This window comes from Mustela nigripes, chromosome 6 (genome assembly GCF_022355385.1).
Source record: "Mustela nigripes isolate SB6536 chromosome 6, MUSNIG.SB6536, whole genome shotgun sequence".
NCBI lineage: Eukaryota > Metazoa > Chordata > Mammalia > Carnivora > Mustelidae > Mustela > Mustela nigripes.
Window position 1 is genome coordinate 87,173,673 of NC_081562.1, and position 6,231 is coordinate 87,179,903.

The window sequence follows — 6,231 nt, forward strand, 5'->3', positions numbered from 1 at the left end:
TCCTAAACCTGGATCCAGGATGTTTGAGGGGCTTGTGTGATGAGTTATCCACCTGCACTCCTCGCCCTCCAGCAGCTTCCTGTAGGTGGCGATCTCCACATCCAGGGCCAGTTTAACATTCATCAGCTCCTGGTACTCCTTCAGGAACCTGGCTATGTCCTGCTTGGCCTTCTGCAGGGCATCCTCCAGCCCAGCCAGCTTGTTCTTGGCATCCTTGAGGGCCATCTCCCCATGCTGCTCAGCATCAGCGATGGCAGACTGCAGGTTGGCACACTAGAGGAGGAACATAGGCAGAAAGAACTTTAGATTCAGTCCTCTAGAGGAGACTAACCACACTTCTTTCTAGTGAGGAAGAATTCTGGAGTGTAGAATTGGTAGAAAGGGAACCCTGCATCTTCCTGTCTAGCTGTTTGACTATCTGCTAACCTTTTCACATCTCTGAGCTTGTTATTAACGCCCTATGTCTTTTGTATTAACCACCTGTATGAGGACGTGGATGGTGACTAATTGAATCTACAGTCTACATATTAGAAGAACTGGACAACTGGATTTTTTTGAGTGTTGTCTCCAAAGCCAAATCTGGACCACAGACACAAATGTGTCTGGCACGTCCACAACTAAATTTGCACATTAAAAAATATGGTTCCTTGAGGAGGTGAATTTTCCATAAGACTACTGAAACTCTGCTCTCATCCCAGCTCAGAGTCACATGTTTGGAAAACCCTGCTCTCCACGTTTACTTTTGCCTCTTTTTTTTGAATCATGAGCAGATTTGCAACAGCTTTTCTCAAATTGTACAGCCTGCCTTTCCTCCCCATTTGTTCCTTTGCAGCTCCCAGTACAATCATTCCTCTAAGATCAATCCTGTTGCTATGCTTCTAGCCCATAGTCTACTCCTGTGACCAGGAGAGATGTTTCTGTGTTTGTATCATGCTCTTGGGATTGGGCCCATTTGTCCTGAGAGACCCAGTGGCACTTACTAAGAACAGGATGGTCTTTCCTCCCTTGTAGGTTCTAGTGCCCAGAATATGTCCAAATGATGGTTGATTACTGGCTGATGGTCTAGCAAAGAGATAGTACTTTTCTTCCTTTCCCCACTCCCACTCTCTGCTCCATCCTACCTGCTTTTGGATGTCATCAAGGTCAGATATCTGTCTCAGGATCATTTGGTTGAGCTCAGTAGTTTCCTTCTTGGTACTTTGTAACAAGGTGGTCTGTTCACCTTGACCTGCAGGAGTTCAGAAGGAAAGAAAGGAAAGTATGGGCTTTCACATATGAACAATGGCTTTCAATTCCCAAATCATTTAATAAGCTTGTACCAAATAATATTACATCTCTAAGAAAAGTAGATGGCACAAGATTATCTGCTGTTCACAAATGAATAGTTTGGGGATCATTGAGCACCTAATGTTGCAAAAAATTGTGATGTTCTTCATATCTATGGTATTCACAGTCAGGGAGAGGTTAAAGGCAAAGCTCAGGAGTACAATGTTATTAAAATCTTTCTTTTCTTCAATTTTTGGCTCTTGCTTTTTACTCTTCCAGCCTTCAACAAAGGGACTAAGACACCTAATCTTGATAAACTCACCATCTTTGGGTGAATTCATTTTGTGCTGCTTCATGCTTATTGATTTATCCTTTGTATCTAAAAAGAGGAAGAGGAAAGATACTTGAGCCAATAAGTAAAGAATTTTTAAAGAGCCTGTCTTGACCCAACCTTTCACACTAAATGGATGGTTCTTGAACTATCAGTTCATGGAGCCTAGAAAGTGACTACTCTCTCATTTTCTCCCTTATTGTGTACTTGGTGATGAAACCTACTGTCTGTTTTGTTTATTCTGATTTTTCTTAGGCAATAATTTACTATTTTTATTTCAACTGGATATTTTTTCCTAAGCAATCATGCCCACAACTAAACCTGGCCACTCATAGACTTGAAATATGGGCTTCAGAAACAAGCTCCTATCTCTGAAGTTCTCCACCAGAGATGTGTCTGCATGTGTCTGAGCCTCAAGTCCAGACAATCATTAAAGGAGGGAAGACATTCCAGTTGCCTCCTGAAGTTGTTGAGGTACTGTTCACACATAGGCTTCAGGTTTGGCCTTAAGGTCTTGGTGCTCTGATTCTGAAGGTGGGTTCACTTGGTGTCTAGTAACTTGTTCTACTGCTCCAGGAACCACACCCAGAAGAAGACAGGATGGTCATTTTCCAAACATAGAAAGAAAATAAGATGTTTGTACTGTTAGATTTCTAAATATGTCAGGGTGGTCTCCATGGTGCTGGGCTACTAAACAATGTAGAGAGGTTCAGTCTGGGATGCATGTTCCACAAATCTTTTTCCTTCTCAACCCACAGATCTCCTCAATGAAATTCCCCCAAAAGACCTTTGAGATGTTCCTTCCCTATAAGTTACTGTGGCCATTCAATGAATTTTCGTCACTTCCTCTCCTTCTCTTGATAAGCAGAATCACAAATGTAATTTAAAATAGTTTTTACCAGATAACATTGTGCAAAGCTTTTATTTTCCAGAGGATGTCAGTAGAAGGGATGTTGAATGTTATCTAATGATTCAATTCTATTCTAAACTTCCATTTAGTGTAAGTATCTTCTCTGAAAACATTCTTGATAGATGGTCATGCTCTGTTTCTAGAATAAATTCATTTTTAATGGAATATACACACTTGTGCATCTCAAATATTTCTTTTTCTCATATGGACCAAAAATAATATTATCTTTCTTTTCTTCTTTTTGCTTTTTCACTTTTTTTCTTCCTACCCGGAGCCTCAGAGCAAGTTATGACTGACCTTTTCTTTGTATCTCATCATAGACTCTTCAGTGATAAGTGTTAACCCATTCCATTCTCTCACTGCCTTCTTTTGCTCCATGCTTATCAAAAGTAGAATATTTTTCCCTGGGAATGATGAAGGACACTTAAGAGACCCTGTGGTTTTAAATGATTTCCATCACCTTCTGCCTTTTGTGAACATGGAGCCCAACTGGCATCTCAGGGGAGAGCGAGTCCCAGTCCCCTTCTCCCTCCCCTCCTCCTGAGTCTCCCCCTGGTAGGACATTGGTTACTTGTCTAGTTTGGGAACTCTGGAATCCCAGTGGAGACAGGTCCTCCTGACTCACCTTGTCGATGAAGGAGACAAACTTGTTGTTGAGGGTCTTGATCTGCAGGTCTTGGTCGATTTGCAGGTTCAGAGGAGTGAGGAGATTCTGGTTGACGGTGACCTCTTGGATGCCTCCAGGAGGGCACACAGGGAAGCCAGAGCCCCCATAGCCACCAGCAAAGCCAGGTCCACCACCGAGCCCAAAGCCACCACCAGCTGCACCACCAAAACCAAATCCACTTGAGGCTCCACCTCCATAGCCAAAGCCGCCAACTCTGCCACCATATCCGCCACTGATGGCACAGCTGCCCCCTCCGATGGAGATCCTCTTGGAGCCACCCAGGCCATAGAGGCTCCTGCTGCCAAAGCCGGCTCCTCCACACGCTCCACCGAAGCCACCACTGCCCCTGGAGCGGGACACGGAGACACTGCTGAAGCCAGAGCGGCAGACCCCTGGGACTCTGGCTGAGCTGGCACTGAAGCCATGGTGGCTGATGTTTTGGCTCTTCATGGTGGATTTGATAGACATGGTTCCTGAAGAGGAGAAGGCTGAAGAAAGCATGGAATGCTGGAGGGTAAAGCTAAGAGGAGGAGGAACATGAGATGCTTTCCAGAAGCCACTCTGCAGGGTGAACTGGACTGGGCTCATTCTGAAAGGTGACTTTGAATGTTGGGAAGGGCTGGCTATTAAAAACAGTGATTCTTCATCTTTGTTATTAGAATAGTTATGAAATATGAAGATTGCTTTTTTGGCTTCTGTTAGCCAGAGAGGTATTCTCCTATCTTTAATCTATGATTGATATCAACACAGTAAGACTATTCTGAATTCACTGAAGCCAGGAGTTAGACTTTGTCTCAAACAAAGGTTCAGAATGTTTTGCTTGTATACCAGAGTGTCCTGAGTGCTCTCTTCTCCAACCTGGTATTTTGTGACAGCTGAGAACTAGAAATCTGAAAGTTATCTATTACTTATGACCGAACAAAATATTAATATTTTCTAATAATTGCAAATATGTGAAGTTTGAGTTGTTTTTTTTTCTGTTATGTAGAATGTTGGATAGGCAGAAAAGGATAAGAAGAACTTAATAAAGCCCTGGATGCCCATCACCCAGATTTTGTTATTGTATCTAAGGTAAGCCTTATTTCATTCGTAACTTCCCCCTCTTTCTTCATCCACCTTAAATTTATTTGAAAGGAAATTCCAGAAGACCACGTGATTCATCAGTAAATAATTCAGTTTTTATCTCTAAATGGCACACTGTTTTTAAAAATGACCAAAATACTATTTTTATATCTTAAAGTATAACAGTGATTCTTTAACATCATGAAGTGTCTAACATCTAAATGCCTTGTATTCTCATTGATATTTTTTATAATTTGTTCAATTCAGGATCCAAAGAAGGTCCATGCATATTTGTTTGAGTGATGTATTCTCCAAATAATATGTCTTTTAAATCATTTAACCCTCCATATTTTTTCTTGCAATTTATTTATTAAATAAACTATGTTAATTGTTCCATAGAATTTTTTTATTCTTTGTCTTTGCATCCACTGGTGTCATTAAATATGTTACTCTCTCCTCTGCGTTCCTGTCAATGGGAAATTAAATCTAGAAGGGTAACAAGTTTATTTTACATATTTAAACTTTTTTAGAAGTAGGTGTAGTTGAAAGTGTATAAAAATGAATATTATCACTGGGGTGGCTGTGTGGTTGAGTTGGTTAAGTGACTGACTCTTAATTTTGACTTGGGTCATGATCTCAAGGTCATTAGATTGAGCCTAACATCAGACTCCCTGCTCAGCACAAAGTCTGCTTCAGATTCTCTACATCTCCCTCTTCCCTTCCTCTCACTTGCACACACACCCACTCTCTCTCAATAAACAAATAAATAAAATCTTAATAAAAAACAAATATTTTTAAAAATAATGAATATTATATATATGCTTAATAAATATTTACATATTTAGAAATGACTAAATAATGTGTATTTGTCCATCAAAATAAATTCTCAAGGCAAGTCTCCAGCCATATGATTGAAGATGTTTTTGTGCTTTGAGGGGACCGTTTGCGTGTATACTTCCTTTAGGTGTTTCAGTTATGCTTGTGTTGCACCTACTTTATCTTCTTTATCTGTATTTCCTTTTGACTCTTCTTTAACACACTTTGTCCCATCCTCCAGTTCATGAAATTCTCTTTTCTCAATATTGTCCTGTAAGTCCTTTATTGTGCACTTAACATACCTATTGTCATTTGTATTGGTATTAATTTGGCCTTCATTTGCACCATGGCTTTATTTTTCTCTCTGCCTCATATCTGACTTCCCTAAGTAAAGTTTTAGCTATTATTGTCTCATTATATGGTTTTTATTCTCAAATTTAATAGAGGGTTTATTTCATTAATGTTGGTAATGTTTTATAGCAACTTTGTGCTAGTGAGTGATCATTACCTGTCTTTCATTTTTCATATTCATTTCATTTTCAAACATATGTTATCTTTTGTGGGTCCTAAAATGGTTCCTTTCTGACTACTCCTCATCCATGAGTGAGGTGAATTCCTTCTTGACCAGTCAGTCATTTGTAGAAAGTATTTTGGGGCATGGGCTGGGCCATACGCAGGCTAACATATTGGGTGGATAATTCTTACTCCTCAAAACACCCTACCCAACAACTGCAGAGTGGCTTACATTTCCCAGTCACTCTGATTTTTTCTTTCACTAACAATGCTGCCAATAGGCCTTGTCTTTTAATAGTTTTTCAATTCTACCTCCACATTTCTTGAAACTTCATGACCAATAGGGTCCTGCCTCAAGTCACACTCCTAGTTCTGACCATTGCAAATAAGGACTTCTTGGATTTACACATGATGACTTGTCCTTCACATTGACATACTTGGGCTAAATGAGTCAACAGTGCCTGGCATATAATAAAACTTCAACATCAGCCTGCTTCTTTAGCTTGTGTTCAGTGATTATTTTGATAGATAATTTCTTATGTTCCATGAGCTGAAACAACAACAACAAAAATAAGAAAACTGAGGAAACCTCACCTCTCAATGTTTGCATATTATCCCTGTGATGGGACACTCCTTCACCACTTAGCTAGGCTTACTCTGAACCTA

The 6,231-nt window shown here is 40.2% G+C and overlaps 1 pseudogene; it reads right to left on the reverse strand.

The window, feature by feature from the left end:
- The window catches only part of LOC132020341 (keratin, type II cytoskeletal 6C-like), a 7,060-nt pseudogene extending 3,418 nt beyond the window's left edge, over positions 1-3,642 (reverse strand).
- Between the last annotated feature and the right edge of the window lie 2,589 nt (positions 3,643-6,231).